Genomic DNA, 25,738 nt, shown 5'->3' with positions numbered 1-25,738 from the left:
AAACCTCACAGGATAAAATTAGTTTCTGAGAGGTCAATGTTAAGAAACTATTCAGAAGCACAGACACCCAGAATTGGAAAGGAATTTCAGTCATCTGTTCCAAGAATTGTATTTTATACAGGAAGAAACTGAGGATTTATTTAGGAGTATAATTAATGTAGCCTAGAAAGTAGCCTGGGGAGGAGGTAAGAAATGAGAGAGAGAAAAGTATACTGGTTAGCTTATGAGCTCCATTTCTTCCTCCGTTCTTGGTGACAGCAGACACTAGTTGCCAATTCTCAAGAAAGTCATCCCTTCAACTATAAGAAAGGTAGTCAAGGGAATACTTCTGTTTTGCTGAACTAGGGCAATTCTCAGGGGAATGGGTATGTACTCTGATCCCTTGTGATGGGACATATAGTCTGGTTTCCTACTAAAGAACATGAGCAATTCATTGGTTCCTGGTTGGTCTCTAACTCCTTGTGATTGACGAAGTTAATGATTTTTTGATGACCGAGCAAAAAAGAAAAGTAAGGAAAAAACCTCCCATTCAATTAGGCATGAAAGGAGGAGAATGTCTCTCTCTCTCTCTCTCTCTCTCTCTCTCTCTCTCTCTCTCTCTCTCTCTCTCTCTCTCTCTCTCTCTCTCTCTCTTCTCTCTCTCTCTAATTGAGTGAGATGATTTGAATCTCTGCTAGGCAGCTTTTCTTTGAACTTCTAGTAAGGCATATGAGCAGCTTTTCTTCCCCTCTCTTCATCCAGTAGCAATGGCAGCTATGAGCACACAAATAGGAGAGCCTAAGGTGAGCCTAAGATTGGATCTTAAGTCCTTGGCTGCCTCTTCTATTTTGTGTTTTTTTCTCCTTTGAACCCAGGTCAGCCAATAGTGAGAAATGGATATTTCTAGTCCTGGTAATTATCTCATGAATTTAAGAAGCTGATTCTGTTCCTCAGCCAATGCCAACCATCCAGTAGGCAGTGTTTTGAATTGAAACCCGTAATAAAGATAAGCTAAGGTACCAAAGTTTTGAGCACAATCAATTTATCAGGAAAATTAGCAACTGACTATAAATGGGATCCAAGGCAACCCAGCAGCCAAGGATTCTCATTAAGGGCAAGAAAATTTACAGTCATTAACAAAGAATGTAGCAAGTTTACTTAATCTTGGGCAACAAAGGCATTGCTACTTTCTAATTAGATGATCTATCAGAACAGGAAAACTAAAGAAAAGCTGCATAGGAAAGCTGTGGTTGAAACAAGGGACTGTGTGACTGGAAAATTTTGGTTTGCCCAGAATATTCTACTCTCAAGCTTCTGGTCTCAAATTTATGGTGGGCACATTCAGGAAACAAGGAGCTCTGTGGTTTGTGCCCCCTACTTACCAGAATACAGATGAATTAAAAGAAATAGTACAAAATAGAGGACAATAATGTATTTGATTCACAGGAGTTCAATTATAATTACAATTTCATAATTCTTCCCTTTGATTCATAAAAGACTTGTCTTTTATGGACCACTTCATTATAAACAAAGCATTGTTTACAAAAACAGAATGGCAAGATTAAAATATATTAAATCATCTAAAAGTCAATTCTAAGACATTGTGATGTTTTGAGCTAACATAAGAATCTTAAAAGTAAAATTTGAGCAAGCTTTGATATTATATGTCTATCCTTCATTCAATTTTGAGAACTTATTAAAATCTGGAAAACCAATAGTGTATCTATGCATGTATGTGTATCTGTGAGTATGTAATTACTTTTATATCTATGTCTTAATTTTCACATACATATTATCCCAAAAGGCTAAGAATATATTGTATAACTTTAAGATCTCACATGAGGTTTTATAATTTATTTGCCACCTTTTAAGATGTTTACATAACAGGTATAGGGCTTCAAGAAAAATTAAATATGGATGTAAATATGGGCCCTGCTATATCTTTAAATTATGGATGGTGAAAAATTAAAATGTTTTATACTTTGGTTATCTCTACAAAATCTGGCAATTGCAGCTACCAGATAAAGATAACCCATGCTCCCTTTATAAGATATATAATTTTATTCTGTTTGTATTACATAACTATGAGGAAGTGGATGGCCAGGTCCAATTAACTTATTCATTTTCATGAATTTTTCATTTTCATGCTTACATTTTATTATAATGACTCAAAGGTGTTTCATTGTTAATCTATTAATTAATAAACATAGTATTACAAAATCTTTCACAGTTTACCTGCCCTGATTATAGAAATTTGCTACAAAAGGAAAAAAGAAGGACATGGTTATGACCATATCAAGACTATCTCCCCAAGGGCACAGACTAACGTGATATAAGCCATAACAAGGGGAAAAGAAATCCTTAGTTCTATTTTATTTTAGGCAAGTCATATCTGTCAGTCAATCAAGTAGTAAAGTTCTGCTGTATTCACAGGGTATAAGTGAGACTTACAATTAACCAGGTAGGAAAATTGTGTGTTTAGAAAAGAAATAACACAAATGGGAAACTGAGTCAAGAGGATCCTATCTTTGCCTATACAAGGTCATCCCCTTAACTTTTCCCTGATGCCAAACATCTACCTGTAGCAGTACTCAGCCTGCACTCCCTTTGGCAAGCACATGGCATTCCCCTTGAATGGTGGGCTATTGGTTTCATGACAATTCAATCATACTTGAAATCAAAACTTAGAATTGCAATCCCATGAGATTTTACCTGAAATAGAAAAATTTTACTAATCACAGCTTAAGACTATGTTGTTATTTCTTTATGCCCTAATAAATATAAGGTCATTTTATTGATCCTTCATGTAGGAATAACTACATTCTGGAGTTTTACACATATACATTGAATACTAGTTCACACATACAGTAAATAGTTTGTTCAAAAATGTAATTTCACTGTAGACTAATCATTAACAGATACATCTTCTTGACTTTCCAAATGATCTTAGATAAAACCCACTCTTTATTTTAAGTAAACATAATTTTCCCGCTTCATCTGGGAATGGTCCTAATTCTTCAAAATGCAGCACTACAGAGTTTCACAACATGTTGATTTTAGGATTGATAAGATCTTACCACCTTGCCCTAGTAGAAAGTCCCAAGGAACCTTACAGACAAGGATAACTTAAGAGGATTTTACTAGTCTAGTCTCCCAAATGTAAGCTATTTTCATCATTATTATTATTTTCCAATATAGTATAAAATATACCCCATTAAATATTCAAAAGTTTTCAAACATTTTCACCATATTCATTTAATAGCTAAAGAAATAATCAAACAACATGCAGATCAAAAAGGGAAATGATTTTTTTAACAGCACATTTCACAAGAAAAGATCAACATAGAATACTTGCATTAACATTGATATAGTGCTTACTACCTACCAGGCTTTGAAGTTTCAGAGAAATAAGTTTAATTTAATTTATAGAAAGAAAGAGTTTCAGAGTAATAAGACCAAAGTTTTTCCCTTTACGAGGACACCAGCCTTAAAAAGTTAAATGATAATGGAGTCAATGCCGATTTAGAAAAGTGCTCTTTAAGTGACAGAACATTACCAAAGAAATATTTTGTCTAATTTGATTTCCTGTAAGGTGTAGATATGGCATTCCTCTGCATAAGCCAGGCACTGTGCTAAGCAATTTAAAATGATATGGTTCTCTCAATAACCCTGAGAGGTGAGTGCTATTATTATTATTATTATCCCCTTCAGAAATCAGCAAATGTGCCTTGTATTAAGTTCTGATTTATTACAGTTTCCCTAGTAAGAGAACATATCTCACTGAAAATGAGACCACTCAAATTGAGTTTGGAATTTACAATCTCAAATAGTACTATTTAGAAACTTGATTTTCTCAAGGGTCATTTACTTTAACATTTCCAATTCACTGTGAACTTTTTAAAATTAGCTCAAAATCATACAATGAACCAAATAATTTCCTGCCTAATCTAGCCTGTTCCAACACTTTCAGATGGGAGCCAAAGTGCAAATCTTATCTTTTCCCTGGAGCATCTATTTTTCTCTGCATTTTTTTACCCCAGGAAACCTTTAGTACACCCAAATAATTTAATAATGAAAACTTTTACTTCTAATCATTCCCATTTGGTACAGTTTTATCAATCTGCCTGTCTGATATTTCTGACAGGTGTTCCTCTAAAAGTTTCACAAATTTTTCTTATGCCTTCTCTCTTGAAATTAACTTTTCACTTTTATGAGAAGTATACTTGCTCTAGAAAGAGCAATACCTGTTGTGAAGCCAAGAAAGCTCTTATTTTACATTCCTTGTGAATGGGTAACTCCCTGATGGAGCACATTTGCTCAGAAAAAAATGCAAGGCTATTTGTTTCCTGTTCTCAATTCAAGTTTCCCCCCTTGTTCTCCATGGGCTAGATGCAACTTCCTGGACCACCTCTTCCATCTTCTTCTCCTTGATATATTCCATCTCAAACAGCTTGTTAAGCACGCATACCTTCTGACCTTTTCCTTGATCAGAAGTCTGGTTCTGCTAGGTCACAGCTCCAATTAGAACCAGTCACCTCTGACATACATTCTGTTATCACTCCTGAAAAGCTGAGAGCAGTATTAATCCTGTGGAAACAGAATTCCTTCCTTTGTTTCTCATACTTTACAACTTTGACTCCTCACTTTTATTTTACTTTCATTTCAGAATTCCTCTAGTCTTTATTATGCAATCATATTTCATACTATCTACATAACTTATCTTCTTTCTCCTGAATTTTTTCCTTTCCAATTTAGGACAAGTTTTTATTATACAAAGTCAATTACTTTCAATACTGTCACTTTTGGGGGAGTTTTTAAAGGTGTACAAATGCATAGTTTGTTCCAATTTCTTTAGGTGACTGTTTCTGATTTACCAATAAAATTATATCATTCAAAGTATTTAATTGCTAAAACAGATACAAATATTATTTCAAATTAAATTTTACTCTCTTTTTAAGTTGCTCCCTGATTTAAACAAGTTTCTCTCATTTTACTTTGGAATTTCATTGATGCAACTTTCAGTTCCTCTCTTTGATTTTTCTTCTGCTGGGGATGGAAGCTCAATTCCATGTGGACAGTCTCGGGCGGGTAAAGGTGGGAACTTCTAAAGCTTAGAGTTCTCATGAGGCCCCCCAGGAAAACGACTGGGAATCGAGGTGAACCGAGCTATCTCGTGTATTTCCGCCTCTTCCCGTGAGAGACGTGATGGGAGAGAGCTCTCCCCGCCCTCGAGATTGTCCCGGATCTGGGCACACTATTGTTATCTAACAGCACGGTATTCAGATGCAAACTATACGGCTGGAGAGCTTAAGTAGGATCAGGAAAGCCTGAAAGCGCTCTTGGGCGGAGGGGCCACGTGTGAGGACACAAGGCTCCGCATTTCCTCTTTCTTCTCTCCCCTCCCCCTCTCTCCCCACTTATACTTCTACTTCCAATCTCTTATTGTAAGATCTTTGCCTCCTTGGGAGATCTTTCTCTCTCCCTCCTAAGGAAGAATTCCCCTGCACTTGTAACTAGACCCTGAAATAAAGCTCAACCTTTGTTCGACTCTGGAACGTCCTTTCTCTCATACGAGCATCCGGTTTGGCCAGCCGAAGACCTCCGATAGAGGTAAGGGAAGACTTGGGTAGCCCTCAGGCCTCTAGGCCTGGCATTCTTCTATAACAAAACCACAGACTCATTCACTTGGGAACTTCAGTCCTTTATTAATGAAACTACATTGCTCCCTTGCACTAAAAGTTTTGCAGAGCTTTTTTTTAAAACATATTCACTAAGATATTGCAGCATTTATAAAACACAGAAATTTATAATAGAAGATTTAGATTTTTATCACAGACTTAGTGCCTAATACATGATGTTATGAATTAGGAATATAGACTCCTTTCCTTCTTGTCTGAGTCTCTTGTATGCCCTCTCAACTTGACCAGAGTTAGAGAGACAGAAACAGACTTTCCTTTTTTAAAAGGCGGTATTTAAAAGTTTCTTTTTTTTTTAAAGATGATCCTGTAACCAGTTTATTATAAAGGGGATTCTTTTTTTTTTTTAACTTTTAACATTCATTTTCACAAAATTTTGGGTTACAAATTTTCTCCCCTTTTATCCCCTCCCCCCCCAAACACCAAGCATTCTAATTGCCCCTATGACCAATCTGCCCTCTCTTCTATCATCCCTCTCTGCCCTTGTCTCCGTCTTCTCTTTTGTCCTGTAGGGCCAGATAGCTTTCTATACCCCTTTACCTGTATTTCTTATTTCCTAGTGGCAAGAACATTACTCGACAGTTGATCCTAACACTTTGAGTTCCAACTTCTTTACCTCCCTCCCTCTCCACCCCTTCCCTTTGGAAGGCAAGCAATTCAATATAGGCCAAATCTGTGTAGTTTTGCAAATGACTTCCATAATAGTTGTGTTGTATAGGACTAACTATATTTCCCTCCCTCCTATCCTGTCTCCCATTACTTCTATTCTCTTTTGATCCTATCCCTCCCCATGAGTGTCGACCTCAAATTGCACTCTCCTCCCCATGCCCTCCCTTCTATCATCCCCCCCACCCTGCTTATCCCCTTATCCCCCACTTTCCTGTATTGTAAGATAGGTTTTCCTACCAAAATGAGTGTGCCTTTTATTCTTTCCTTTAGTGGAATGTGATGAGAGTAAACTTCATGTTTTTCTCTCACCTCCCCTCTTTATCCCTCCACTAATAAGTCTTTTGCTTGCCTCTTTTATGAGAGATAATTTGCCCCATTCCATTTCTCCCTTTCTCCTCCCAATATCTTTCTCTCTCACTGCTTGATTTCATTTTTTAAAGATATGATCCCATCCTCTTCAATTCACTCTGTGCACTCTGTCTCTATGTATGTGTGCATGTCTGCATGTGTGTGTGTGTAATTCCACCCAGTACCCAGATACTGAAAAGTTTCAAGAGTTACAAATATTGTCTTTCCATGTAGGAATGTAAACAGTTCAACTTTACTAAGTCCCTTGTGACTTCTCCTTGCTGTTCACCTTTTCATGGTTCTCTTCATTCTTGTGTTTGGAAGTCAAATTTTCTTTTCAGCTCTGGTCTTTTCATTAAGAATGCTTGAAAGTCCTCTATTTCATTGAAAGACCAATTTTTCCCCTGAAGTATTATACTCAGTTTTGCTGGGTAGGTGATGCTTGGTTTTAGCCCTAGTTCCTTTGACTTCTGGAATATCCTATTCCATGCCCTTTGATCCCTTAATGTAGAAGCTGCTAGATCTTGTGTTATCCTGATTGTATTTCCACAATACTTGAATTGTTTCTTTCTAGCTGCTTGCACTACTTTCTCCTTGACCCGGGAACTCTGGAATTTGGCCACAATGTGGCCAATCTTTTTGGATCTCTTTCAGGCAGTGTTCTGTGGATTCCTTGAATATTTATTTTGCCCTCTGGTTCTAGAATCTCAGGGCAGTTTTCCTTGATAATTTCATGAAAGATGATGTCTAGGCTCTTCTTTTGATCATGGCTTTCAGGTAGTCCCATAATTTTTAAATTGTCTCTCCTGAATCTATTTTCCAGGTCTGTTGTTTTTCCAATGAGATAGTTCACATTATCTTCCATTTTTCCATTCTTCTGGCTTTGTTCTGTGATTTCTTGCTTTCTCATAAAGTCCTTAGCCTCCATCTGTGCCATTCTAATTTTGAAAGAACTATTTTCTTCAGTGAGCTTTTGAATCTCTTTTTCCACGTGGCTAATTCTGCTTTTGAAAGCATTCTTCTCCTCATTGGCTTTTTGAACCTTTTTTGCCAATTGAGTTAGGCTAGTTTTCAATGTGTTATTTTCTTCAACATTTTTTTGGGTCTCCTTTAGCAGGGAGCTGATTTGCTGTTCATGCTTTGACTTCATGTCTCTCATTTCTCTTCCCAGCTTTTCCTCCACCTCTCTAACTTGATTTTCAAAATTCTTTTTGAGCTCTTCCATGGCCTGAGCCCATTGGGTGGGCTGGGACACAGAAGCCTTGATTTCTGTGTCTTTGCCTGATGGTAAGCATTGTTCTTCCTCATCAGAAAGGAAGGGAGGAAATGCCTGTTCACCAAGAAAGTAACCTTCTATAGTCTTATTTCTTTTCCCTTTTCTGGGCATTTTCCCAGCCTCTTGGGACCTCTGAATATTTTCCTCACACCCACCTCGCCGCCTGATCCTCCCAGCCAGCATTTGGGGTCTGAGATTCAAATGCTGCTTCCAGCCTCAGGGCTTTGGGAGGGGGCAGGGCTGCTATTCAGTGTGAGATTAAGTTCAGATGCTCAGGTGGGGGCAGGGCCACCTCTCAGGCTCAGTTCCCTCAGGGAGTTTATGCACAGACCTTCAACAATGGATCCAGGCTCCTGCCTGCTTGGGGAGTCCCGGTCTGCCGCCACCCCTCAGCTTCTGTCTCCCGAGGGGGCCCGAGCCATGGGGGCACCCCACTCCCCCCTCGACCCGCCAAAGAGACTCTCTCACCGACCCCCGTCACCTGTGGGTGGAGGGACTTGTGTGGCCGCTGGAGATCCCGTCCCTGAAGCCCACTCGGATCTGTTCCTCTGGGTGCCGCGGCCACGGCAGGGCTGTACTCAGCTCCCAGTCCCAGCACCCAGTCCGCAGCGCAAAGGACCTTTTGCGAGAGGTTTGCAGGTCTCTCCAGAACAGAAATCTCCCTTGCTCCAATGTTCTGTGGCCTCTGGGTGCAGAATTCGCCGTGAGTTACTTCTTTGTAGTTGTTCTATGGGTTGTGGGTTGGGAGATATGTGTATGTGCGTCTTTCTACTCCGCCATCTTGGCTCCGCCCTAAAAGTTTCTTTAAAAAATATATTCTTCTTCCTTTTGATAGGGCATGGGTCTTGGAAACACTGCCCCTACCCCCAACTCTCCTTGAACTTTCCCATGTGGTCAAGTCTCTGATGTTCTCCTGAGGTATCCCAGTAATCCTTTCAGCTGGTTTTTCACTATAGCCCCATACTCAAACCTCCAATTCTCTGTTACCTGTAATGTAGCCTAGTCCTTCGTTGTCCCAGGCCACTTCCCACCCTAGACCCCTTCTCTGTTCCCATAGTCTTCTGTATAAAAGATCCATCTTGCCTCCATTAAAGTGCTCAGATTCAATCTGGCTCACTTGTCAATACAAGTGTCACAGTAGTGCAGATTCTTGGAATCTTAGAATCTTGTCCACCTCAATCAGTGTTTTAATAAATCTTGTCTCTGGCTGAAAGAAGGCTTGAGTCAAAGACCTGCATCATTTGCTCTTGAATTTCGGGACCCAAGAAACCCTAGACCTCAATACTTTGACTGATTAGGCCACAGGAAGAAGTAAGCACAAAATACAGACAATATTATCAGACAGACACGTAGATGTACTTGCCCTAAAAGTTTTTCCTTCTAGATTTAATAAAAACAAGAATTACAAAAACCAACATGCATAGTTTTGAACTATAAATTTTCCTTGTGTCACTCTAGAACTCCTATATTTTTTTTCTCCATACATCTTGCCTTTTTTAAAAGAATTTCCTGGCTAAATGGGCCCCTTTGTTACAATAAAGACATGCTCATGACTACTGATTTTCTCAATATGCCTCAGAAATGTTCATACTTGTAAAAGAGACCCTTCTGCCTGCAATAGGGTCTTTCTTATATGCTAGAGAGGTAAATTTTCTACTTTCTTGTGCAAAAGGTTTTTTGGTCTAGCTGTCATAGAGATTTTTCTTTAAGTTGAAGATATGGCTCTACCTGTAATAAGAATAGGGGCTTTCCATACCTCAGATAAAGGATTGAGGTTAATGGGGAGTTCAGCCTCCAGGGAAGTCTTTCTTTGAAAGGTCCATTGGTGAAAAATCTAACTGGAGTTCTCTAGGGGGTTCCTTGGAAAGGGCTGTCTCAGGGACCATGGTCCCATTTCTCAACCACATGGATGGCTCTCCAATTGCCACAACTAAAACCTGTGATAAAGATATACTGAGACAACAGAGTTCCAAGCATGACCAACTTATTAACAAAGTTAGCAATTGCCATTAAATGGAATCCAAGTCTCCTTAGTAGCCAAGGACCTCCACTGGGGGCTAAAAGATCATCTTTATGGTTATTAATGAGGAACATAGCAAGTTTACATAATCTTGGTCAACATAGGCATTGCTTTTTTCTTATTGGCTGATTGATCAGAACAAAAAAACTGAGGTTGGAACAAAGAACTTGCCTAGGGAAGTTGTGGTTGGAACAAGGAATCTTATGGTAAAAACATTACAGTTTGCCCAGAATATTCTGCCCTCAAGCCCCGTGTCTAAAACTTGTGGTTGGCACATTCAAGCTCTCTGCTCTCTGATTGGTGCCTTCTCGTTCACCAAAATGCACATGATTTACAAGAAAGCACAAAATGGAGGACAATAATCAATTCGGTGCACAAGATAGAATCCAATTATAATTACAATTTCACAACACCAATTGATATGGAGATGACTACCTCTAAAATCATCTTGAACTTAAATGGACTGTCTGCCTGACTAGAAGATCCAAACTTTATGAATTTCTTATTGCATATCCAACGTTGAATGTGAAATGTCTATTCAGCAGTCCCACAAAGTAGACTTTACCTCTCATGAGAGTATGATAAGTTTTTTTTATGCTTCAAGGGTGGGAAACCTACAGCCTCAAGAGCACATGAGGCCCTCTAGGTCCTCAAGTATGGTCCTATTCAGTCAAAGGGTCACACCTGAGGATTTAGAGGACCTCATATGCCCTCAAGGATACAGGTTCCTTCACCCTTTTTTTAGGTGTTGGCTAATTTTTTGTTTTTTAAGCATTTCTTTCGTAGTGTGGGAAATAAGTATCTACTTTGTACGTTGGATATGTTTTCTAGAAGGGCTTTGCTAATCCCTGGGAGAATCTCTAGATATGACCTATATGTAAGCTACGTTTTAAGAGCTTTTGTTTGGAATTCCACTTTGTTGATGACATCACCAGCCAGATAATGATAGAAAAGCCTCATCCCCTCCTTTGGAGTCAAACTCTCCTGTCTGGTGAACCTGGTCTGCATGAGCCCAGGAAGAGAAGGGAGGCATGCAGATGTTTTTGAGGGGATGACAGACCAATACTTTTGTTGTTATAGGGGATTTCTAGTGAGGAAACTTCCTTTACCAATGCAGATGGACAACTGTTTTGTAACATAACTTAGGAACCTGAAACCTTAAGTTTTCTTGCTTTGTCAGTATGTGTCAGAAGTGAAACTTAAACTCCAATCTTTGACTCTTGAGACAAATTCTCTACTTCACCATGTTGTCTCTCTAAGATTGAACATTTGCTCTGTGAAAAGCATATGCTAGCTTCTGTTCCTGGAAATCTCAGTCACTACAAAATCTACCCAAAGGGTTAACCTCATGGGAATTTTCCTCATCTTACTTATAAGGAATGCCACACTTGAGTGAAATTTATAAGTGTCCAGGTAAATAATCATCTCCAAATTTTTTTTCAAGTCAACCATTATTGAAGCTGATTAGAAAACAACTTCAGAATATTCTAATTCTTTGTTATGACTTTGTTGGTCTTTTGTCTCACTCATTATCATACAACAGACTGGGATAACATTCAAACATTTGCATTATGTAGTACTCACTCTGGGACTACCTCCTTAGCTTGTCACTCATTGAATCAGCTTGGGTTCCTTGTAGTATTACTACTACCCTAGGTTAAAATATATTCTGTGAACCTGGACTCCTACAACTATAGTTTATAAGCCCCTGCTAATACATTACCTTTAATAGTCATGTAGTAGATATTGCTGGCTCAAAACAAAGATATTTGCTAAAGTGACACAAAACATTTCCCCCATTAATGTGGGGCACACTCTCCCATAAATATACACACTATCAATAGGAAGAGTGGGAACATACATATAGTACATTGGTAGTGAGCCACATGTGTAGGAAATATGAAAATGACCAAGGTAGCTCAAACCTCCACCTCTACAGAGCCCTTTCTCTTTTTTTATTGTCATGTTGCTCTCCAGCCCTAGGCACAATATCTCTGCTAGCAAGATCACTTAGTCCACTTCCTGGACTTGATTCTCCATGTATCTCAACTTCCAACTGTCAGGGATAACTCTAGAGATCATGAAGTTACTTCCTGTCTCAACTCCCTCTTTCTCTTCTCTCTCTGTTAAATGTGGAATCTCATACTGGGTAGCTCTTTTGTAAGACAGCATGGTAGGTAGGTATGGAGAGATGGAAGGGAGATAGCATAAGGACAGGGACTGAACCTGTGATTTCATTGACTTAGGGAACTCCCAGAAGAGGAAATCACCTCTATCAATGTACCTTCTCTACAATATATAGGTTTCAAGATTTGCTTAAGGTCTCACATTGCATCCTGGGCCATCTCCAGTCGTCCTGATGAATATCATGCCCCTGAACCCAGATGGCTCTGGAGGAGAAGTGAGGTTGATGACCTTGCATAACCCTCCCTCACTCAAATCAAAGTCAACTTTAAGTCATGTCATCATCTTGATGTCATGGTCCTCTTTGAGAATGAAGGATAAACACAAGCAAGGCACTAAAAGTTTAAGGGACCTACCCAGGATCACATAGCTGTGTAAGAAGCAAGATTGGACAGAACTTTCAACTATAAGGTAGGCACTACATCCATCATACCACACTTTCTCTCATCCTCTTTCCCCCACCCTTGCTCTAGTTCCCTCTGGTATATAATCAGGGCATATATCCACAAAGTTACTTCCTGCTTGAATGACTCAGAGCTGACAAGCTCAGCTTGTAAAGGCTTGAAGAAGCATGATCAGTTTCTTCTAGTCAGTGATAAGCTGACCCTCTGATTTCTTCATAGAAACTCCTTCACACTCTCTAAAAGAATAAGAAGGAATAGACATGTTTTTGCCTTTCATTTAACACATTAACACTTCATCTCTGACAACTAAGTGGCATTGTAGATAAATCACTGGGCTTAGAAACAGAAAAACCTGAGTTAGAATCTTGTCTCAGATACTTGGTAGTTGTGTGACCTGGATAAATCATTTAACTTCCCTCAGCCTCAGTTTTCTCATCTGTAAAATGGGTATATAATAGTACTACTTCAAAAGGTATTTGTAAAGATCAAATAAGAAAACATGTAAAGTGCTTTGCAAGTCTTAAGATGCTCTGTAAATGTGAGTAATTATTATTTGCCGTTATTCTGTGACTTTGTCACCTGGGTTAGGGAGGTAGGAAGGGGATCCATTGGTTAAGAATCAACTCACACAAACACAAAATTACAACTTTAAAAATTCCTTCTCAACCTACAGTTGTACCCTTCCTTGCTCCCCTCTTCTGCGGATTTCAAGAACTAAAATTCCTGATCCTCCAGTTAGATTCAATTTTCATTGTTGTTTTTTAATAATAATTTATTTTTCATTTTCAACATTCACTTCCACAAGATTTTGAGTTTCAAATTTTCTCCCCCTTCCTCCCTATCCCCTTTCCCCAAGATGGCATGTAATCTGATATAGACTCTACTTATACATTCATATTAAACATTAGTCATGATGTTCTTCCATCTGAATTCAGACTCTCAAGTTCTTTCTCTGGATGTGGGCAGCATTTCCATTATGAATCTTTTGGAGTTGTCTGAGATCCTTGCACTGCTGAGATCTAATTCTATCAAAGTCAATCATCACACAATGTTAATGTTACCATGTACAGTGTTTTCACTCAACATCAGTTTATATAAGTCTTTCCGGGTTTCTCTGAAGTCAGCCAACTCATCATTTCTTACAGCACAATAGTATTCCATTATATTCATATACCACAGCTTGTTCAGCCATTCTCTTATTGATGGACATTCTCTCAATTTTCAATTTTTTGCCACCACAAAAAAGAGTTCATATAAATATTTTTGTACATATGGGTTCTTTTCCCATTTTTATGATCTCTTTGGGATACAGACCTAGAAGTAGTATTGCTGGGCCAAAGGGTGTGAATAGTTTTATAGCCCTTTAGGCATAGTTCCAAATTGCTCTCCAGAATGGTCAGATCAGTCCACAACTCTACCAACAATACCTTAGTGTTCCAATTTTCCCACATCTTCTCCAACATTTGTCATTTTGCTCTTTTGTCATGTTAGTCAGTCAAATAGGTATGATGTGGTACCTCGAAGTTGTTTTAATTTGCATTTCTCCAATCAACAATGATTTAGAGCATTTTTTCATATGACTATGGACAACTTTAATTTCTTTATCTGAGAACTACCTGTTCATATCCTTTGACCATTTATCAATTGAGGAATGTCTTGTATTCTTACAAATTTAACTTGGTTCTCTATATATTAGAAAGGAAGCCTTTATCACAGACACTGGTTGTAAAAATTGTTTCCCAGCTTTCTGCTTCTTTTCTAATCTTGGCTGCATTGGCTTTATTTGTGCAAAACCTTTTCAATTTAATGTAATCAAAATCATCCATTTTGTGTTTCATAATGTCCTGTATCTCTTGCTTGGTCATAAATTCTTCCCTTCTCCATAGATCTGACAGGTAAATTATTCCTTGCTCTCCTAGTTTGCTTATAGCATCAGTCTTTATATCTAAATCATGTACTCATTTTAACTTTAGCTTGGTATAGGGTGCAAGATGTTGGTCTATGCTTAGTTTCTGCCATACTATATACCAGTTTTCCTAGCAGTTTTTGTTAAATAGTGAGTACTTATCCCAGAAGCTAGAGCCTTTGGATTTATCAAATAGTAGACTATTTTAGTCATTGATTATTGTGTCTTGAATGCCTTATCTATTCCATAATCCACCACTCTATTCTTAGCCAGCACCAAGTAGTTTTGGTGATTGTTGCGTTATAATACAAGTTAAGATTTGATTTAGCTAGGCCACCTTCCCTTGTATTTCTTTTCATTAATTCCCTTGACATCCTGGACCTTTTGTTCTTCCAGATGAATTTTGTTATTATTTTTTCTAGCTCTGTAAAATACTTTTTTGGTAGTTTGGGATAGCACTGAATAAGTAATTTAATTTAGGTAGAATTCTCATTTTTATTGTATTAGCTTGGCCTGCCCATGAGCAACTGATATTTTTCCAATTATTTAGATCTGACTTTATTTGTGTGAAATTGTGTTCACATCGTTTGTTCTTGTAATTGTGTTTTGTAATTGTGTTCATATAGTTCCTGGGTTTGTTTTTAGCAAGTAGACTCCCAAATATTTTATAATGTCTACAGTAACTTTAAATGAAATTTCTTTTTCTATCTCTTGCTGTTGGACTTTGTTAGGAATATATAGAAATGCCAATGATTGATGTGAGTTCATTTTATATCCTGCAACTTTGCTAAATTTGTTTATCATTTCAAATAACTTTTTACTTGATTCTGCAGGATTCTGTAAGTATGCCATCATATCATCTGCAGAGTGATAGCTTTGTTTCTTCTTTGTCCATTCTAATTCCTTCAATTTTTAACATTTCTAGTACAATATTGAGCAACATTGGTGATAATGGACATCCTTGTTTCATCCCTAATCTTATTGGAAATGTTTCTCGCTTATCCCCATTACATATGATGCTTGCTGATAGTTTTAGTTAGATGCTACCTATTATTTTAAGGAAGACTCCTTTATTCCTATACTCACTAGGGTTTTGTAATAAGAATGGGTGTTGTAGTTTGTCCAAAGCTTTTTCCACATCTATTGAGATAATCATATGATTTTTGTTAATTTTGTTGCTTGTGTGGTCAATTATGCTGATAGTTTTCCTAATACTGAACCAGCCCTGAATTCCTGGTATAAATCCTACCTAGTCATAGTGTATTATCCTCAAGATAAGTTGCTGTAATCTCTTTGCTAACATTTTTGCATCTATATTCATTAGGGAAATTGATCTATAATTTTCTTTCTTGGTTTTGTCTCCTCCTGGTTTAGGCATCAGCACCACAGTTGTATCATAAAAAGAATATGGTTGGACTCCACCTTTGCCTATTTTTCCAAATAGTTTATATAGTATTAGAATGAATTGTTCTTTAAATTTTTGACAGAATTCACATGTAAATCCATCTGACCATGGAAATTTTTTCTTAGGGAGTTCATTGATGACTTATTCAATTTCTTTTTCTGAAATATGGTTATTTAAGTATTTTATTTGTTCTTCCCATTAATCTGGGCAATTTATATTTTTGTAAATATTCATCCCTTTTATTAAGATTGTCAAATCTATTGGTATACAGTTGAGTAAAATAGCTCCTGATTATTGTTTTGATTTCTTCTTCATTGGTGGTGAATTCACTTTTCATTTTTGATGTTGGTAATTTAGTTTTCTTCTTTAAAAATAAAATTAAACAAAGATTTATATATTTTATTGAGTTTTTTCCCCAAAAATAACAGCTCTTAGTTTTACTTATTAGTTCAATAGTCTTCTTAATTTCAGTTTTAGTTTAATCTCTCCATTGATTTTCAGTATTTCTAATTTGGTATTTAATTGGGGATTTTTAATTTATTCTATTTATAACTTTTTTAGCTGCATGACCAATTCATTGATCTCTTCTTTCTTTATTTTATTCACATAAGCATTTAGAGATATAAAACATCCCCTAAGAACCACTTTCACTGCATCCCATAAGTTTGGGTATGTTGTCTTATTATTGTCTTTCTCTTGGACGAAGTTATTGATTGTTTCTGTAGTTGTGTGACTCACTTATTAGATTAGATAATTTAGTTTCCAATTAACTTTTCATCTATCTTTCCATGGCCCTTTATTGAATGTAATTTTTATTGCATCACAATCTGAAAAGGATACATTTAATATTCCTGCCTTTCCACATTAGATTGTGAGGTTTTTGTGCCCTAATATGTGGTAAATTTTTGTGAAGGTGCCATGTGTGAAAAAAAGGTATATTCCTTTCTATCCCTATTCAGTTTTCTCCAGAGATCACCCATATCTAACTTTTCTAAAATTCTATTCATCTCCCCCATTTTTTTCTTTTTTATTTTGTGGTTAGATTTATCTGGTTTTGAGAGGGGGAGTTTGAGGCCCCCAGTGGTATAGCTTTGTAATCTATTTCTTCCAGTAACTCCTTTAACTTCTCTAAGAATTTGGATGCTATACCACTAGGTGCACATATGTTTAGTAATGATATTACTTCATTGTCTATGGTATCTTTTAGCAGGATATAGTTTTCTTCCTTATCTTTTTAAATTAGATCTATTTTTGCTTTTGCTTTGTCTGAGATCAAGATTGCTATGCCTGCTTTTTATTTTTTTACTTCAGCTGAAGTATAATGTATTCTATTCTAGTCTTTTGCCCTTATGTGTTTCTTATAAACAACATATTGTAGGATTATGGTTCTTATGGTTCTTAATCCACTATGTTTCCATTTTATGAGAGAGTTCATTCCATTCAGATTCACATTCATAGTTATGATTACTATCTATGTATTTCTCTCCATCCTATTTCCACCCCCAATCCCTGTTTATGCTTTTCTGTCTCCTTTCTCCCTTTCCCTCCTCACTAGAGTTTTGTTTTGGACCACTACCTCCCTCAGTTTGCCCTCCCTTCTATCAATCCCCTCCCTTTTCTTTTCCCTTTTCCCTCTTATTTCCTATAGGGTAAGTTAGATTTCTATATCTCATTATGTCATTCCCTCTTTGAGCCAAATCTGATGACAACAAGTTTCAAATAATGCCATTTCCATCTCTTCTTTCCATCTCCTGTAACAGGTTTTTGTGCCATTTCATGCGATGAAATTTACCCTTGTCCCCCTCCTTCTTTCCTCTTCTCCCAGTACAAGCCCTTTTCACCACTTAATTTTTTTTATCATCACATCAAAGTCAACTTATACCCTATGTATTCCCCTTTTAAATGTCATGATAATGATACAGTTCTCAAGAGTTACAAGTGTCATCTTCTTTTGTAGGGATATAAAGAGTTTGCCCTTATTAATGACATTTTTTTTCTTTCCTGTTTACCTTTTTATACCTTTCTTGAGTCTTGTATTTGAAGATCAAATTTTCTGTTGCACTCTGGTCTTTTCATCAGGAAGGTTTGGAAGTTTCCTATTTCACTGAATGTCCATCTCCTCCCCTGAAAGACTATGTTCAGTTTCTCTGGGTAGTTTATCCTTGGTTGTAATCCAAGCTCCTTTGCCTTATGGAATATCATATTCCATGCCCTCCAATCTTTTAATGTAGAAGCTGCAAGATCCTGCATAATCCTGCCTGTGGTTCCAGGATATTCAAATTATTTCTTTTTGGCTGTTTGCAGTACTTCCTCTTTGACCTGGAAATTTTGGAATTTGGCTTCAATATTCCTTGGTACTTTTAATTTGGGATCTCTTTCAAGAGGTGATCAGTGGATTCTTTTTCATGACAATTTTACCTTCTGCTTCAAAGACCTCAGGGCAGTTTACCTTGATGATTTCTTGAAAGATGCTGTGCAGGCTCTTTTTTCATCATGGTTTTCAGGTAGACCAATAATATTAAAATTGTCTCTCCTAGATCTATTTTCCAGGTCAGTTGTTTTACCAGTGAGGTATTTTACATTTTCTTCTATCTTTTCATTCTTTTGTTTGTGTTTGATTGATTATTGATATCTCATGGAGTCATTAACTTCTACTTGACCAATTTTGATTTTTTAAATTAATTTGTTTTCAGTTTTCAATAATCACTTCCATAAATTTTAAATTTTCTCCCCTCCCTCCTCCCAATTCTGATTTTTAACAAATTGTTTTCTTCTGTTAGATTCTGTACCTCCTTTTCCATTTGGTCCATTTTACTTTTTAAGGAGTTCTTCTCTTCAGTGAGTTTTTGTGCTTCCTTTTCCATTTGGCCAATTCTACTTTTAGGGAGCTGTTTTCTTCAGTGTACTTTTTCCCATTTGGTCATTATATTTTTAAGGACTTTTTTCTATAGTCAATTTTTGTCATTCCTTTTCCAAATTATTGACTCTCTCTTGCATAACTCTCCTTTCTTTTCCCAATTTTTCTTCTACCTCTTTTATTTGACTTTTAAAATCTTTCTTGAGTTCTTATAAGAAGACTTTTTGGGCTTGAGACCAGTTCATATTTCACTCTGAGGTTTCAGATATGGTTATATTGACAATGTTGCTCTCTTCTGAATTTGTGCCTTGATCTTCCTTCTCTCCATAATAAGAATCTATGGTCACTGTCCATTTCTGCTTTTTGCTCATGGTGTTTGTATATTTCCTGGTTTTTAAAGTTGAGCTCTCCTGGAGCACAGAGGGAACTGATCCAAGTTTCTTGTGCTAGGTGCCTGAGACCTGGTCACTGGTTTTGTGGGCTGGGGCCTTGAGTGTTGGCAACTAGAAGCTGTAGGGATCTGGCAACTTACCTGGTCCTGAGCTGGGGTGAGCAAAACTAGAACTCTCAGGGTGGGAGTAAGTAGTCTGACCTCTGGGGGATGGCTGCTCATCTAGGCTTCTTTAAAGCACTCAGATGTTTGGCAACTGGAGAACTCATGCAGTGATGGTTTTCCAAGCTGGTGTCTACCAGTTCCCCTATCTATGCTAAGGCACTTGGGGGTCCTGGTGTTGGCTCTTACCTGTTCCATCACTCTGGGGCTTAGGATCTTCCCTTAGTTTGCTGTGAGGCTTGCTGCTAGCTTTCTTGGACACCTCTCATTCTGACTGCTCCCCCTCTCCCAGAGTAAGAGAGGCCTTTCCTGTTAATCCCCCAGTTTCCTGGGTTACAAGACTGTTGTACCCCTTCTTTCTGTTGGCTCAGTTGTTTCAGAGTTTTTCCTGGGGTGAGATTTTCTAGGCTTTCAGAGGTCAATAAGGGAGGGTGAAAACAACTTACTTCCTACTCCACCATCTTGGCTTCCAGAAGCCAAACATCATTTGTCATTATTACTGGCCAGCCAAATGTGTACCCCTATAAAGCAGCTTCAGAAGATATTTTCTTTATTTTTGTCCAAGCTAAAGCTAGGATAATGAGTTTTTTGGAATTCAGGACTAATTCTATCTTCTCTGACTCTTGTAGGTCCAATTGTAGGTCTAGAGTAATCTTTGAGAAACTCATTAATTCAATTAAATAAACATTTATCAGGTACCTATTATGTCCAAGACATTATACTAGGTGATGAGAATAAAAAGATGCCATTTTCCCAAGATCACAGAGACAGTAATAATCATAACAGCTAATATTTATATAGCATCTGCTATATGTCAGACAGCATGCTAAATACTTTATAATTATTATCTCATTTGAGCCTTACAACAACCCTAGGAGGTTGGTGCTGCCATTATTCTTATTTTACAGGTAAGGAAACTGAAGCAAAGAGAGGTGACTTGCCCAGTTACAATCAGCTAATGTCTGAGGCTGGATTTTAACTCAGGTCTTTCTGACTCCATGCCTTCTATGTACTATGGCACTAGCTAGCTGCCTTTAGATAGTAAGTGTCAGACTCTAGATTTGAAAACATTCTAGAAGAAATCTGAGGTGGCTGATATCACTTTCATTTGGGCACAGGGAGGGGAGTCAGGAAGAGTTTCATTGAAGAGATGGCATATTAATTGGAACTTAAATGGAGGGGACTTTGAAAAACAGAAATGGAAGCCAGCATGAGTAGAGGTACAAAAATGGGAAAGGGTAAGAATGAGAATGAATACTAGAGAGTATGGACATGTCTCTTGGTGAAAATTTAAAATTGAAAATACATGAGATAAGACTGGATAAGTAAGTTACAGGCAAACTGTGGAAGCCTTTGAAAGTCAAAGTTAGACATTTGTAAAGATTACAAAGATTCAGTAGGTATTAGGGCCTAAAGAAGGTTTTTAAATAGAATGCAAGGCAGGGTGCCATAAAGGAAAAAAATACCCAGATGAAGAGTCAGAGAACCTAGGTTTGCATGCACCTGTGGAACATAACTGTAGAACTTTGGTAGAGTAACTTACCATCTCTGAACCTTGATTTCTTCATCTTTAAAATGAGGGCATTGGATTAGATCTCTGAGTTTCATTTGAGCTCTAAATCCATGACCCTATTAGTAGAGTGATGTATTTAAATTATTTCAGCTTTCAGGTGAACAGTTTGCTCAATCTCTTGGTTCTTCTCAGGGCAGAATATCTCAGCCACTGGGCTCTTTTCTGAGTGTTGTGTCTCTGATGGTCTCTTGGGTTCACTCTACAAAAAACAGGTGCAGTCTTTCCACTTTAAGCCACAGTCTTGGCTGGGTGATGCTGTGCTCTCTTCAAGTGGAGTATTACTGGGCTTTTTTTCCTAGCTGGAGTATCACAGTATTTTTTTCAACTAAAATCCTACTATCTTTCCACAAGGCCAATAACCCTTATCCCACCTAGGATTGACAGAAGCCTCTCCTGTTGGACTGATGAGCTCAGCTCAGAGGTTTGGCACCTCTTAGGCAGAAGGTAGTTGAGGTCTATTCTCTTTGTTCAATAACTTCTTATGGCCCAGATCAAGATTCCTTCAGTGAGGATCCTCCCCTTACATATGGTGGCCAACCCAGTTACATTTACAGGATTTCTGTTGGGTCTAGGGTAATTCCTCTTCTGAGATACTTAATCCAACTCAAACTCAGACTATTAGCTTGAGTCCTCAGAAAGCTGACTGCTACCCCAATTTCCAGGGTAATTACCTGTGGGTAATTATCCCTACCTCTGTGACAAACTCTTACCAGAATATTTCCCTTTAACAATAAGTCATAGACTCAATTAGCTTTTAGACAAGGCATTAACTCAAATGGCATAGCAACAATAATAGTTTTAAAATCCCCTTCCCCTAAACCCTGCAGTGTACTCTCCCACAAACATATACAGAATCTGTTTGGGGCATAGAAAATGGGCACAAATTTAAAGTACAATGTTGGGAACATAAATTCTGGAATAGCAAGGCCTTGATGTCCTTGTTCTTTCTGGAGAATCTGCACAAAGTTCTCTGCAGAGTGAGATACCTCATCTAGATGGGTGGATCTTCTGGCAGACATGGTATCTTTATAATACAATTCAATCTACTTTTGGATTGGGCCAAACAGCTGTGGGCTGGTTTCTTACCAGGCTCAGCTGTGGCTGGGCTGGATCATGTTGGTGGTTTGGCCAGTGGGTACAGCTGCTCCTTGACTGAGCAGGTCAATCAGTTTCTGGGCTTCAGACTGGGGCCAGGGAGGTCATTTGGAAACAGAGTAGCTGTTCCCTGTCTAGGCAGATCGTATTGCCTCTGTGCTCTTTCCATGACACAGCATTTCTGATGGACATATCAATCCACCATTCTCCCAGTGCTAGCTTTCCTATAGTCAGTCAAAGTCTTTATCACTTCCAGTCTCAGAAAAGATAGCAGCCCTTAGCCTAGGACTAGCAGAATCATCTCCTCTTTGACTCCATCAGGTACTTGGATCTGTACTTTGTCATCTCCAGGCAGGAGATAAAAGAGACCAATCCTCTCCTATTCAACATCTTCTCTAGTGAGGAAACCATTCTTACTTGTGATGACCACTCCAGTTCTACTTCCCAGATTCCTGTTGGGTCTTAAATAGATGAGTGACTAGTAATAAAGTGAGTCTATATTCTGGGACAAGTCCATTGTTTTTACTAGTCTTTTCATATGCATTTTAGCTATTTAAGTTTCAGATCCATTGTAAGATGTAGAATGGTTTCTTTATAGTTGAAGTTGCTTCTCCTGTTCTTTTCAGTCTCTCTCTGTCTCTTTCTGTCTGTCTGTCTGTCTCTCTCTCTCTCTCTTCCTCCCTCTCTCTCTCTGTCTTTCTCTATCCCTCTCTCTGTCTTTCCCTTTCTTCCCTCCCCTCCCAACTCTCTCTTTTGCCACAGAGGGGTTTCAACCTTGTTGGAGTCTAAACGGGAAACAAGGAAGATTTAGGACAGTAAGAAGTGGAAAAGTGGGTGTAAGAATGCTGTTTTTAAAGAGTACCCACTATTTTAAAAAAAGTGCCCAACTGCTGCTGAAGCATTAGGAACATGATTCATCCAGTCAACACTCATTAAAATTTTTAAGTGCATATGCACAGTGTAAGCCAGGTAAATACATGAGTAAGCAATTAGTGTAAACTTGCAAATTTTCTCCTATGCACAAATCATGATTTCATACATTAAATCCTTATAATTTGCATAACTCCATTAGCAGCGTGAGGTAAGGATCACAATATGATCATTTACTTATACACAAGAGACCCCATAATAGCACCAAGGAGTGTGTGTGTGTGTGTGTGTGTGTGTGTGTGTGTGTGTGCACATGCAAGCAGCTTTCTCTTAGTTTCAATGGGACTTAGCCACCATAGTACAGTATCAACTTTTCTAGTTCTCACACTTCCTGCCCCAATTTCAATGTGAGGAAAGGACAATCTAGGTTGAAACTAGCTCTCTCCCAAGACTGGCTGCTGCCAATGAGGATGACCATAAGGCTCTGCACGTTGCCACATCCAGGGGTGCACAGGGACAGAGAATGGGTCCTTAGTGAAGTTTCTTTCAGCCCTTAAAACCTATTTAAAAGTAAAGCAGTAATTCACAGCTTTTTTTTTTCCCTCAAAATGACCAAATAAAGGGGATGGGTCAGGGCAGTACCTGACCAAACTGAGGAGTTTCCTAACAACCTCAGAAGATTACCGGGAATCTGTCCTTAGTCCACAAACAATTGAAGACATTCACTACAGTAACTGCCATTTACAGAGTTCTAAGGACTTCCATTTATTCCATTTAATTTGACCCTGTAAACCAGATTTGGGCAAATTTAGGCCTCTGAACTAAGAATGATTTACATCTTAAAATATAATCCAGATTTGACCCAAGGACTGCCCTGCCCCGTCCCCTCCCTCCCCCCCACCCCTCCCAACCCCGCTGCGCTAAACAACCCTGTGGGTAAATAGGTAGTACAAATGCTATTATCCTCCATTTACCAAGAGAGAAAATTGAGGCTCGATGATATTTATAACTTGCCCCCAGTTTGTACCCCTGGGAGCACAGGAATTGGAACCCAAATTTTCTGGCTCCTAGTGAAATGTTCTTTGCCCCTGCTATACACTGCTTCTGTAAAAATCCATCCTTATTAGAAGTGTCATCATGGTATGGGGGAAAAGTGCTGGATTTGGAATCATAAGACCTGGGTTTGAATCCAGTCTGGACATTTGCTGCCTATGGACTTATTAAATGGTAACCTTTAGGCTGTCATTTAATCTCTCTGAACCTCAGCAAGGAATATGAGGAACATGTTTAAAATGAGAGGATTGGATTAGATGATACCAGAGAGACTTTATAATGTTAAACCTATGGTCATGTGATCTAAATATATCCTCCAATGCCAGGAAAACATATAAATATTAACCCACACAACTCCTACCTGCTCTTCATGGAACCCTGCATAGTCTCCTTAAACAGATTTCATTATAAAATTCATTCTTGATTGGTCATCTCAATGTGTCATGTGGCCCTGAACTTCTCTGCCTTACCAAGTCAGGCTGGGTCAGGGTCATGCTTCACAGCCACAAAGAGGAAACAGTTCTTGCCTGATAGGTAGTTGGCAGGGGACTTGTTATTGTCTGAAATTTTTTAATCATACTTATCAATATATCTCATCATGAGTTCTAATTAACTTTATAAAGAATAAGACGTTTTTGGGACAAGGATAGAATGAAAATTTGTTTTGCTTTATTATTCATATATATTATAAGGGACGGGGGGAGAAGTGGGAAGGAAAAAAATGATTGTTCACTGAAAGAAAATTCAATTTTTTAAAAAAGAATTTACTGCATATATATTCTACAAAAGAGGAAATGGAGATATTGAGTTTTTCATTTGTCAAAGTTCTGTGCTCCCCAGATAAGAAATAGATGTAAGACTCTATGCCATGCTATTTTATTATAGTATCCAGTAACCCAGCCCTTCATGGGGAAAATAAAAGCAATGTTTTATATGAAGGATATCAGAAAATTAGGTTACCTTCCTACCTGTTGATTAGTGGACATTTTCACTGGGTTCTGGTTTTTCAGAGAATATAGGAAGCAGATCCAACATACCACATGGCCAGGCATCTATAGCACACCCAATTTTCTTTTTTAATTTCTTTATTTCTTTTTAGTTTTCAACATTCACTTCCACAAGATTTTGACTTCCAAATTTTCTCCCCACCTCCTCCGTCCTCCCACCCCAAGACAGCACATAATTTGATATAGGCTCTACATATATGTTTATATTGAACCTATTTTCACATTAGTCATGCTGTAAAGAAGATTTACCAATGGGAGAAACCACAAGATAGAAGAAACAAACAAAAAAAAGGAAAAAAAGAGAGAACCAATAATATTCTTCAATCTCCATTCAGACTCCATAGCTTTTTTTCTGGACATGGACAGCATTTTCCATCATGAGTCCTGACACCCAATTTTCAAAATGCTAAAAAAGTCATCACCACTAGTGATCAAGTACCTTTTAGCAATGAAAGTACAGAAACTCGGGATTAAGCACTTTATGAAATATTCATTATAATGATTTTCTCTTCCAAGGCCTTATTAAATATAACAGAACAATTGTCTTACAACACTAAGGACCCTGTTAACCATGACAAACTGAGTTTACCCATGGGTGGCTAATAGATTTTTACCTCAGTACTACCATCATTATTCCATTAATAGGCTGGTCTGCCAGTAAGGCTAATTTCTCAACCCCTTCCATTTCAGAGAATTTAGAAAAGGTTTCCTTTGGTAACTTCACAGTTCAAACAATTTAATTTGCTTTCTCTTGCCCAAGGATGACTCTTTGGGGTAAATGAGGAAGGAGCCAGGACTTGTGGACTCACAAAATATTATAATGAGAGCCCGATAGTTGGCTGG

At 38.0% G+C, this 25,738-nt stretch overlaps 1 protein-coding gene across 1 annotated transcript in view; it reads left to right on the top strand.

The window, feature by feature from the left end:
• SCRG1 (stimulator of chondrogenesis 1) overlaps positions 1–25,738 on the top strand; it is a 203,777-nt gene that overhangs the window by 160,137 nt on the left and 17,902 nt on the right. The gene's annotated exons all lie outside the window — the stretch shown is intronic.

This window comes from Notamacropus eugenii, chromosome 7, assembly GCF_028372415.1.
Source record: "Notamacropus eugenii isolate mMacEug1 chromosome 7, mMacEug1.pri_v2, whole genome shotgun sequence".
In the NCBI taxonomy this organism is placed as follows: Eukaryota; Metazoa; Chordata; class Mammalia; order Diprotodontia; family Macropodidae; genus Notamacropus; species Notamacropus eugenii.
This window is presented reverse-complemented; position numbering and strand designations above follow the sequence as displayed.